This window comes from Jaculus jaculus, chromosome 3 (genome assembly GCF_020740685.1).
Source record: "Jaculus jaculus isolate mJacJac1 chromosome 3, mJacJac1.mat.Y.cur, whole genome shotgun sequence".
In the NCBI taxonomy this organism is placed as follows: domain Eukaryota; kingdom Metazoa; phylum Chordata; class Mammalia; order Rodentia; family Dipodidae; genus Jaculus; species Jaculus jaculus.
In genome coordinates, this window is record NC_059104.1 from 159,280,131 (window position 1) to 159,292,912 (window position 12,782).

At 37.3% G+C, this 12,782-nt stretch overlaps 1 protein-coding gene across 20 annotated transcripts in view; it reads left to right on the plus strand.

Annotated features, from left to right (window-relative positions):
• Dlg2 (discs large MAGUK scaffold protein 2) overlaps nt 1–12,782 on the plus strand; it is a 1,944,997-nt gene that overhangs the window by 1,216,157 nt on the left and 716,058 nt on the right. The gene's annotated exons all lie outside the window — the stretch shown is intronic.

The window sequence follows — 12,782 nt, forward strand, 5'->3', positions numbered from 1 at the left end:
AACTTGCAATACATATTTACTGGTTCATACAAAAACAAATTTGAATTGCTTGAATTTTTTTTTTTTTTTTTTACTTTGGTTTGACACATAGATTGAGAGGCATTTGTCAGTTTTAAATTTTCTGTTCTATGATAAGTTGTGTAGAATCCCCATTAAAAACTCTTGAAATGTGATAATATTTCTTTTAGTAGTAGTGATATATTTAGAGTTGTATAAACATGTCTAGTATAATCTGTAAACCTATGAAGTAAATCAAATGAGTCATTGATATGTTTTATCTTAAAGAGATGATATTTATAATCATGATTTATCCAATAAGAGGAATAAGGCTAGCCCCATTTGGTAGGTTTAGATGAAGTGGGCAGTGCTTGGATGAAGTATAGTAAAAGAGTTTATTCTTTTAATAAGAAGTATTTTGAAGTGTTAAGATGATGACTAATAGGGAATATAAGAAAACCTCCTTAAAAATCAATACCTGTCAAAAATTGTGTTGAACTCAAAAATAAACATCATTTATGACATAAAACTCAAGAGATTCTAATTTCAATACTTGGAAAACATAAATCCTCCTTGAAGATCAGCTTATTTTCAAGTGTCCCAAATTATATGTACTCTCATTTTATTCTGTAACTTGGGAATCAGGTAAATGTTTCAAAGACTACTCTCTCTCTCTCTCTCTCTCTCTCTCTCTCTCTCTCTCTCTCTCTCTGTACACACACACATATATATATAGTTTTTGAGGCAGGGTCTCACTCTCTATCTCAAGCTGACATGGAATTCACTATGTGGTCTCAGATGGCCTCGAAATCATAGCAATCCACCTACCTCTGCCTCTGAATGCTGCAATTAAAGGTGTGCGCCAACATGGCCGGCAAGACTGGTATATTTGAGGTTTTTTAAATGAGCATTATGTTCTGGTAGTATTTCTGTATGTTGATCCTGAATATTAGCATATGAAACATGTAGTTTCTGTTAAGAGCCTTAAAAGCTGGTGGGAGGGAGCTTTAAACCATAACATGGTACTTGAGTACTTTTTGAGCTGGTGTGCAGTCTGTTTTGATCTTCCTCATAGTCTTCTGACATTGTTTTATCAAGGACAAGATAACAATCCTGAGATGCTCAAGCATCTGCTCCCTCACCAGCCTTCCCTGGGTAGCATAACACTTTCTTCCCTCATGTTTCCTTGTGTACAACTCTAATTTATCATCTAAAACAAGATTGCTAAGAGTCTTACCATCTTATTAGTTATCATGTAACTTCTTAGGGAGAAGTAAAAAGAAAGTTATAGAAAGGACTTAAGATTTTTATGCTGGTTTGCTTAGTTTCCTGTTTTGAACTCCTTGGCTGTAACACTGCCTCTATTCCCAGAGTCTAATAAAATACCTACCTGACACCAATGGGGTGCTTGGAGAGCATGTGAGGAATAATTAGATTAACTCAAATTCCAGGACTTCAAGTTGTATTTTTTTTAATCAGTGATCTCATAAAATTATTTCTATTGTAAGTTCATCAGGCAAACAGTGTCCCTTTATCTGATAATTGTTAGTAGGGTAATGGTGGAACCAGTGATGATTTGAAACAGGTTATAGGCTCTTATGGAAAAGGTAGCCATTAGGTCAGTGCTTGTGGATCATGGATACTTTGTACCTTATACCCTCATGTCTGTTCCCAAATCCCCTTATACACACAGCAACATAAAATATATCTGAGTTATTATTGATGTTTGACTGTGTTAAATCCTATTTCTGAAGCTACTGAGAATTTTCTGTTGTTTCATATCTTCTAAAATACTTTCTAAAAGTTTATTAACTATATAATTTTAATTTAATTCAACTTATTATTGTTATCAGTATTATTTTGGTTTTTTGAGGTAGGGTCTCACTCTAGCCCAGGCTGGCCTGGAATTTACTATGAAGTCTCAGAGTGGCCTTGAACTCATGGTGATCTTCCTACCTCTGCCTCCTAAGTGCTATAATTAGAGTCATGCACCAATGAATACTTTTGAAATGAGCTTTAGCTGCAATTAAAATATTATCTACTGAAGATAATGCTGATTAAACTGAACCTCAATTTACCTTTGTCAGCATCTATAATTTAGATCTCAGAAAAAGACTGTTCTCAACTATGTGCACCTTTATAACTCACACATATACGTACACATGCAAGCATACATGACATCTTTAGTTAAACATACCCTTCATTGTTTAGAATATCACAGTAAATTCTACTGTGTTGATTCTATTGTGTTTAAGGGATAAAAGTGTATATGGCTCAGTTAATTGTTTTCTATAAAAAATACTCCCAATTCTTTTTAAAATCAAGTATTTCAAAATGAATAATGTGTCGGATTTACAGACACACACTACTGTTCCTGATCTTAGGAAACTTGATCTGAAGAGTCCACAAGTAGATGAAAGCCCTTCCATGCATGTTCTGTGATTGTGTACTCCTAGCAAACCACCAGAGTGGTCTGGGTTATTGCTCAAACAGACCTTAGCTCATCATCCACGGGCTTTCAGGCAGTGCGGTTCTGTAGACTAATAGCAAACCTATGGATAACCTCAAGACATAGTATATAGTCTACTCCCAGAAAACCTGCCATACATCAAATGCACACTTGTAAGAATAAAGTAAAAACAGCCTATGTCTGGATATTGCTACCCAAAAAAGTATTCAGAGAAGTAAACCAAACTGAAGTCCTTCCATTTCAAGACTTGATTTTACACATGTGATTAGGCACTGCAGCAATGAATGGAAATAAGGTCTAGTGGACCCAAGAGCCCCAAGTGCAAAATAGCAACAAAGCAATTCTCATCTGTTTTAGCATAAAGTCTCTGGACAGGGTAAGCTCATAAACACTGAGTACATATATGATAGAACTTCTCTCATGGAATCTTACTAAATGATTCAATCATTGAAGTTTTAATAATGTTTTTGTTTTCTTTTCTACTGAAAAATTTGGAAATCATAATAACCAAAGGTTTTGCTTTGTTTTATAGAAGTGTTTTTAGATATGCTTTTAAAAGAAGTTCCAGGTTGGAGAGATGATTTAATACTTAAGGTGCTTGCCTGCAAGGCCAAAGGTCCCAGGTTTGATTTCCCAGGACCCATATAAGCCAGATGAACAAGGTGGTGGATGCTTCTGGAGTTTGTGGTCAGGGGCTGAAGGCCTAGACATGCCCAACCTCTCTGTCTTCTTATCTTTCTTTTTTGTTTCTTCTTTCTTTCTTTGTCTCTCTCTTCCTCAAATAAATATATTTTAAATAACTTAAAAAAGGAGTCCCACAATTAGTAGTTCGTTTCCTAAAGACATCTATCTGTGTTTTTGCTATCATATGATTTCATTCAATTCATTCTCCTATCCTGGGGTCACCTTTTGATGTCATGTCTTAGGCAAGGTCCAGGAAAAGCATGTAAAGGATCACCTGAAATTCTCTATGCCACCATCACATTGTAAGAGGCTTGCCCCTTACCTGTTTGCATCCCACTGACTTTTACTGCAGTGTACAAAGTAGGTGTTCTTTCTGTTGTATGCCATTATATTTTGATATTTTAAGTTATTCATACTGAGATTCAATTGGTCTTTAGTATATTTCATCCATCCATCATGCTGCCAAACCTTGGGCTTCTCTTAATCAAAGTTCACTTGCAATGGTATTCATTCATCCATCACAGGAAAAAAAAAAAAAATATATATATATATATATATATACATGTATATATATTATATATATATATACTATATACATATATATATACATATATAGAGAGAGCATATATATATATATGCTCTAATTGCTCTAATTCTAATATAGCTTGCTAAACATGGAAAGAAACATAAACAACAAATCAGGAGGATCCATTGCTGTAACTCCCCATAGTAACTGTCAAATGAACACACAAATCTTCATACCACCAGATGCACATGCTCTAAATCACAATGAATTAGAACAGGGTTCAGATAGAGGATAAGCTTCTGCTGAGTTTTGCAGATTAAATAATTTTGACTTGCAGTGATGATGAAGAAAGGAAGAGAAGGAAAAAGAAAATCATTAATAATTGTCCAAATGTAGTCAGATCTTCCATGTGTTCATTTATTCAAGCAGTACTTAAACACCATGTTTTTCAGTAATTGTAATATGTATGAATATAATGGCAATTAGGAAAAGCCCAAGCCCTGCCCTGAAGGTATTTATAGTTTAGTGGAAGGGAGAGGCATGTGGTAGTTTGAATAGATGGCCCCCAATATATTCAGTTCTTTGTTGTTTGTAGTTTGCATCTGCTGGCTACCTGGCTGGAGGCAATGTCACTGGGTGATCTTAAGGTGTGGTGGTGGGTTTAGATTTCAATCTAAAGATATGCAAAGTGTGCCTAGCTGGAGTTCCTGAAGTGTGGCTTTTGACCTTTAGGCGTGTACTTCTCTCTCTCTGCTTGGACCTGTGAAGTCAGGCCAGCTTCTTCTTCCCTTATGGAACTTCCCCTGGATCTGTAAGCTTCAATAAATATCCCTTCCTCAATAACTGTGCCTGGTCTGGAAGTTCATCTCAGCGAACCTGACTCTGTCTGCTACAAGTCATTAATGAAACAAGCTCATTATTTCTATTCGTAGGCTTTAATGGTAGTCTGTACACATTGCAATTCAATATTTTACTGAGCACACTCACACAGACACAACCTATTAACAGAATAATATTGCAACAGTAGATATTTTTCAAAACCACTCTAAATAAAACATTCTTTTCCAAATGTTGTAAGTTATTTATAGCAAAGTAAATAAGTGAGATACTAGGCTTTTGAAGAGAATCTCCACTGAAAGTGAGATGACGTTCAGATAACTGTTATAACATGGTCCAGCTTGCAGGTAGATGAATGTCAATGCCTAGATCCAAGGGCATGAGTGGAAAAGCATAGAAAGCTTATATTTAGGAAAACAAAGAAATGTGGTGAGAGAAAAGGTAATAGGAAACCTGTTCTCAAAGAAAGAAGCAGCAAAGGAGGATTGGGAGATGGATCAGTAGGCAATACACTAAACATGTCCACCTAAGTTGGATCCCCAGCAAGTACATAAATGCCAAGAAGGCATTGAAACTGTTAGCCTGAGAATAAATTTCTCTTAAGTCTTTCTGTGCCTGAAACCAGACAGCAACTTAGGACAAGTCCTGCTTATTGACTGTATTATTGATTACATGTAGGTAAGACATAGCCCTGCAAGGAAGAGATAAGCAAGTTAGATGAACCCCCTGGGCCTCAAGGAGGGGTTCCTTCCTTCACGAGGTAATACACACCCTTCTACAAGTCTTCCTACAGGCCTAGAAACCACATGGTATCCTTTCTTCCTCTGTTTCAGCCCTGAGTAGTATCTGGTGATAAACAGTGAGGAAGGACTCAATATACAAACTACTTTAAACTCAGTCTTCACAATATCAACCTGAAAAAAATCCCTGTTAATGTTTCCATGTAAGAGGTGCATTGAGGCCAACATATTAAAAAAAATTCAAATAGCCAAGGCCTAGAGAGATGGTTCAGCCATTAAAGGTGCTTACTTGCCAAGCCTTATAGTCCAGGTTCCATTCCCTATTACTAAGGTAGGTTAGATGCACAGAATGATACATGCATCTGGATTTCAATTGCAGTGGCAAGTGGACCTGAAATGCCTCTCTTTATCTCTCTTTCTATCTTTCTATCTCTCCTCTCTCCCTCTCTCCTTCTCTGTATGTTTGCATATATATATAAATAAAAATATTTTAAGTCACTAACCAGAAAGATAAGTAGAGAATCCTGGTCCCCTAACTCTAATCCCACTTGCCATTCTTCTTCTTTAAAACAATGATGCTTATTATTATTACCTTGCACCACTTTTGCCTTGTTTCTCCTACTTCCACGGGACCCCATGAACTTCTTTACATGGTAAAACCATGGTGGACTGCTTTTCCTCTTTCTATTTTTCTACAGTGCTTTAAACAGGACACTTGCTACTTAAGTATGCATGGGCTGATTAATATATAACAAGTGAAATTTTAGATAGAAATGAGATGAGGAAGAAATGATGTCCCTGTTATCAAGTGTATTCTCAGAATCTGCCTCCTCAGCTCAGCATCACTACTACTGGCTGCCTCTGGTTCCTGTTTAGGTCAGCTCTAAATAGCATTTGTTCATTGATGCCTCTCAGTCCTAGTTCATAGTGTTCCAAGTGGGATTTGTCCTTTCTGGATACTAAATATTACTTGGCTTACAATCCGCAATCATGTTAGATTCATTTCTCTATTTCATACCTCTTAACCTCACTTCACACTCTGTTTAGCAACACCCCAATTTTCAGTCTAGTTCCTTCTGAAGAATATGAACATAGCTATTAATGGAATTCCTATTAATAAAGAAGTAAAGAAAACACTTAATCTATGGAGACATTCAATTTAAGGTCAGGGAGGAGAGCACAGTTCTAGAAATGACCTAGATAATTGCCACAGCTTGAAGCTTGGTGAACATTGGGTATTACTGGCAAAATGGAATGACTATTGCTTACTTCTGCACAGAAAAACAGGAAGCTTCTCCCTTCTCTTCTCCTATGTGTAGTTTTCATCTTCTTTGCCAGTCCTGTACCAGTGGGAGTTAACAAAAAATGAACACCAAGTACAAAATGCTTCCTCATATTCTAATGTTGCTCATCATGTAGTGCTTTTGCCATAGCATCAAAAGAGGTCATTAGCATGGACATATATCACTGTACAATAGCATAAGATCCATGGTGAATGACCATTCTCACCTGCCTCACTCCTTCTGGAAGTGCAAAATTAGGACTTGAAACTCGCATGTCATAAAACATGAAATCGGACAGTTGTTCAGAGGTAATAATATTAGCCTTCCTCAGGTAGCAAAACAACAAAACCTATAACAAGTTAGGGCTAGCTATATTGCCCTTTTAGATTTCATTTAGGTATTTTCACTTAAGAAGAAGATCCCAACGTACAATGGAATTTCAAGTTTTTGCTTTGGGTAGAAACTAAACATTTACTCTTCCAAGGCTTTCCCTATGGCTGTTGCAGCTGCACTGAGACCACTAACTTGCATAGTCTTCCTTCTTATAATCATTACAACAGGTTAAATTTGATTATTTCCCATTATGACCTTTCAAAATAAGCAAGGTATGTGTGAATTGTCCCTATGGCATTAAGGGAAAACTGAAGTTCCAAACACTGGCATGGCTAGGATCAGAAATGGTTAAGTAGTAAGACATGATCAAACAGCAGTAGAATATCAGTGTGATGACTTGTTTGTTTCCTGTAGAACTTCACCTTATTTTAGGATGTAGGTCTTGCCCTTGCTAGCTTTGTTAAGTTACTCAAATGCTCTCAGCCTTGGTTTCATCCTAAAGAACTAGAAACTATCCAGATGTTTATAAGATTATTTGATATTGAATAAGATGTAAGTGAAAACTTTAGCAAAGTTTCTTAACAAAAATTGCACCCAGTAAGTTTTGCCACTACTAGTGTGAATTTTACTAGCATTTGAATATTCACAAAATGTATATATTCTTTCACAAGTTGTATAGTGTGGTCATAATTGATCCCACTGGCTTTTCAAAGTTTGTAACATTGACTAAATAATAGTATATAATTTTACATCTTAACAGACATTTCAGAGAGATTAAGTAAATCAGATAAGATCATTATAAAAATTAGGAGAAAGTTTTTTAGCTCAGATTATTAAATTGTAAAACGCTTTTATTTTTTTAATTATATTGAAAATGACATAACTATTAAAATTGGAACTCATACAATCCTTGGCTGTCATTTTATTTACACTTGAAATAATTTAGAGAGTGGAGAATAGCTGACCAGTGTCCTTAGGGCCACAACCAGCTACAGAAGCTTCTCCTCTTGAGTGCAGACTTGGGGGTCCCCTTCCTGGGGTGTAAAAGCAGAAGATGCAGCACTTGCTATCATTGGAGAATGGATGTCAAGGAGTCATGAGAGATACATTTGCAAATGTGAGACTCATAAAGAGGGTATCTCTTTTCTAGTTTGTTGATGTCTTTTGCATGGTTGCAATCTCAATAGATACAAAGGTCATAGAGCTTGGGAGAGAGAGAATCAGCCTTTGACTCATTATTTTGTCTAGTTTATGATGGTCTTTGTGGAAACCACCTTCTCTCCACCTCCTTTCTCTTCTCTCCATCATTTCTTCTGGTGTTTTCCTGCCTCTTTAGTCCACAGCAACAAGTAGTATTATTTCAGCTTTATTCTGAAACATTCTTGAAGAATGATGCATGGGCTACATAGCTGTGTTAAACAAGGAGGACACTCTTGCTTTCCAGAGTAACCAACAATAAGAGAGTTGTGCCAAGGCTGAGGAACCAAGAGTAGCATATTCATTGCCACTCAGGAAGCTAGAACAGCTGCAGGGCTAGGAACTGGTTGGCATTTCAGATCTAGAAATTAGTAGTCTCCTAGCTTGTAGGACAAAGAGTACATTGCCTATTTTGTGGCAAAATACAGATACATGTACAGAATATGTCCTTTGTTATCAACAAATTTGGGCAGCAAATGCTTGGATAGCATTCATTTCTTCTTATTATCTATTCTTCATGGGTTTTTGTTTGTTGCTGTATCATTGAAAATTAGTCCAGGGCCACAGTTGCTAGCTTACAAAGCCTATGTTATCTCAGGTTTGATTTCCCAGTATTCATGTAACTCCAGATCCACAAAATGGTGCATGCATCTGGAGTCAGTTGCAGTAGCAAAAGACCCTGGTGTGCACACTGCCTCTCTCTCTCTCTCTCTCTCTCTCTCTCTCTCTCTCTCTCTCTCTCTGTGTGTGTGTGTGTGTGTGTGTGTCTTTGTGTCTTTCTCTCTCTCCCCTTGCAAATAAAACTATTTTAAAAAATAAAATTATTCCATATATGACATTAATTTTGAAGGTAAATGGGGATAGGAGAAATTTTGAGTCTTTTAACTTCATCAGAATTAAACAGAAATTAGACCTAAAGTATTCTCTACCCAGTTCCTCTTACCACCCAAACCAAGTGCAGGCTATCAGCAGAAAACCTTGGAACATCTTGCAGACATACCATAGACATGAGCACATTGCAGATCAATAATAATTACATAGTAAGTGAACTCACAATTTCTCTTGGCCACTCTTAATATTTCTTCTGACACAAAAGACTCATTCTAGATATGATAAATTTTATAACTTTGTCCATAACCTCACCCATGTTTCAAACTTTAGTTTATGATTTAGTATCAAATTATCAGAGGAAGGCTGAGGAATTTTTCTGTAGTTAAGGCTGCAGAGGTGGAGAAAACAAAAGATGATAGCCAGAGCTCAGTCATAATGTTCTGATTTACTTCAAATCATTACAACACATTCATATAGAAAAGTGTTTTTGCTGCTGATTATATTTGTTTGCTCTTTCTAACTTATAGGAACGAAGGTAGAAACTAAGGCCTTGTGTATGCTAGGCAAGTGTACTACTACTGAGCTACACTGCCAGCCCTGCTGTGTCCTTGAGGTCAAAAAGTTAAGTGGTTTACAAGGAATAAAAATACAGACTGTGAACATATGACTATGAATGAATATTAAAGTGTTTTCTCTAAGGCATATAGAACTTCATCCAGTAGCCAACTCATTAGAAACCAATTTATATCATCCATCGTTATCAAATTTAACTGCTGTCTTTTATTTCAGTCAATTTTTTCTAACTTCCATAGATCAGAGTGTTAATAGAAGAAGTGGTCGTTTCCCTGAAGGAAGAATTGTACATTCTGCCTTATTTTTTCTGAACATTTCCCATCAGACTGAAATTTATGATGAGTGAAGTCAGATTCTTGATGAGACATAGACTGTTAGAGGTCACCCACTATACTTTTTATTCCTGAAATACAGAAATTAATGCAGAAGTTCACTGAATTTCTTAGTTACCATGAATTTTATTTACCATGAATTGCTGAACTGGCTGGTTCCAAAATTGATAACTCCTGGCTTTAGACTACAGACATAACTCCTTGACTGTAGTGTGGTTACCCACAGGTATACATACAGGGGGCCTGTTTTTTTTTTTTTTGTTTGTTTGTTTTTTAATTTGGAAGTGATGGAGAGAGAAAGAGGTGATAGAGAGAAGGAGAGAGAATGGGCACACCAGGGCATCCAGCCACTGCAAACGAACTCCAGATGCATGCACACCGTTGTGCATCTGGCTAACATGGGTCCTGGGGAATCAAGCCTCGAACCAGGGTCCTTAGGCTTCACAGGCAAGCGCTTAACTGCTATGCCACCTCTCCAGCCTCAGGGTGCCTGGTTTTTGATAGCCATACAGATACTACCTGGGATGTCAAGTCAATCACATTGAATATAACTTGAAACATTATTTTTAATCAAAACTAGGTAGGTGGTTATGGTGAAAATTTGAAAAATCACATTTGTTTTTAAGGTAAAATATGAGATTTTAAATAAATAGGTAGATTGGTGTGGATCTTTGGAGCTGTTTTCACATTCACCTGCAATGTTTAAAAAATGCTATAGAGGTAATCTTAATCTGTTCCATGATTTCTGAATCCTTACCTTTTCTTCAAAATTATGTGTTTCCACCCACCCACCCACCCTACTTCTTATGAAACATGCAAAGGAATCATAACTTAGGGAGGATAAAACTACCAGCCACTGCCTACTGGTCCCAACATATCCATGATAATGGAAGAGTGTGATTGCACGTCAAGATGAGTGAGCTGGGCTGGAGAGATGGCTTAGTGGTTAAGCGCTTGCCTGTGAAGCCTAAGGACCCCAGTTTGAGGCTCGGTTCCCCAGGTCCCACGTTAGCCAGATGCACAAGGGTGCACACACATCTGGAGTTTGTTTGCAGAGGCTGGAAGCCCTGGCGCGCCCATTCTCTCTCTCTCCCTCTATCTGTCTTTCTCTCTGTGTCTGTCGCTCTCAAATAAATAAATAAATAAATAAATAAATAAAAAATGAGTGAGCTTCAGCTCCACGCATTATTAGAGTAGTGGCCATGGGCAAGTTGAGTGATAGGTGCAAGTCTTGCCTTCCTTATCTACAGAAGAAGAATAGTTGGATTATATAATTCTTCAGGTGTCATTGAGGAATCAAAAGGTGTGAGCCTAAAGTTCCTGCATATGGTTGGAATAAGAAGGGTTTCTGCTTCTAGTTTCTCTTGTCTTGTATGCCATGGTTTAGAACAGCAATGTCTGTATTGCATGAGAGGATCCAGACACCAACACATGGATACCACCTGCCAATGTAACACAAAGAACTTATCACCTGAAGGAAGCTTTTGCCATTACTACCCATTTCACTAATTCTGTTGTCTCAGGAGTTAACTCATTTATCTTGTCTCTCATTGTTGTGGTTTTGGTCCCATGGGTCTAAAATTTATCAACCTTGTCCATATATTATTTTCTAAGTATTGGTAACACTGTAAGTGAGGTTACTCATTAAAAAAAAAAAAAATCAGGGCTGGAGAGATGGCTTAGCGGTTAAGCGCTTGCCTGTGAAGCCTAAGGACCCCGGTTCGAGGCTCGGTTCCCCAGGTCCCACGTTAGCCAGATGCACAAGGGGGCGCACGTGTCTGGAGTTCGTTTGCAGAGGCTGGAAGCCCTGGCGCGCCCATTCTCTCTCTCTTCCTCTATCTGTCTTTCTCTCTGTGTTTGTCATTCTCAAATAAATAAATTAATTAATTAATTTAAAAAAATCAGCAAACCATGGTCCCCAAAGTGATTTCAATTTTATAGAGGAGGTTTAGATATCAAATGTGAACCAACTAGCCATCAGAAGCTATTAAATGGAGAGAAATATTCATCAAGATTTTGAGGTTTTGATGTTTTCAGAGGACTTATTTCTTAAAAACTTATATTGTATTGTGAACTGGCATGGTACTAGCAATATGGCTTTAAAATGTGTGGAGAGAAGTTGCTAGATTGAGTCCTGGAGTGATAAGATGGACAAGTCCATGGCAAGGGCATTTGATTGCCATTGCAGTATATAGAAATTGGTTGAGCTGGGCAGAATGAATACTACAGATGACTCAGGATGGGAAAATTTTAGCAAACAGAGGACATTGGGTAGGCATGAATAAGATATGTCCTGGGGTAATGCAACAACTGGCCCAAGAGAAGAAAGGGAAAAGAGGAAAGACAACTAAATACAAATCATTGTATATAAGGCCTGAATCCATTAGGTAGGGAAGAAAAGGGCCATATTCTATAAAGACACAGGTTATTGACAGCTTCTTCAGAACCCTACTACCTAAATCTGGACAATGCAACTGCTAAGTTTATAGCTTTTGGTAACTTAGCGACAGGGAACAGATGGCATCCACATGGATCTTTCCAGGAATAGCACCACATGGAGTGAATCAGTGAATTAAGTAGGTATGGTTATTGTGGCAAGAGTCATACTGATGGAACCACATCTGAGACTCCAGCTAATGGCTCCATTGCTCATGGTATCTTCACAGAGCATTTGAATAAATCAAGCATTTAGATGTGTAAGCTCTTCCTGTGGTGCCGTGGGGGTTGGGGCATTGTGGCTTCATAGTGGATAGCAGAGGGTTTAAGATTTAGAATACTTGGGTTTGAGCTCTAGCTTTGATTTGCTCTAGAAGTCTGACTTTGAAAAAAAAAAGCACTTTATAATTCAGAGCTTCTGTTTACTTAACTATAGACAAAAGAAAAACACTTCCATTCCCTCTGGATTCTATATAAATAAATTGTAAAGCACAAGTTAGACACGTATCATATTTGCATGGCATGAAGTGGGCATTTGGTCAA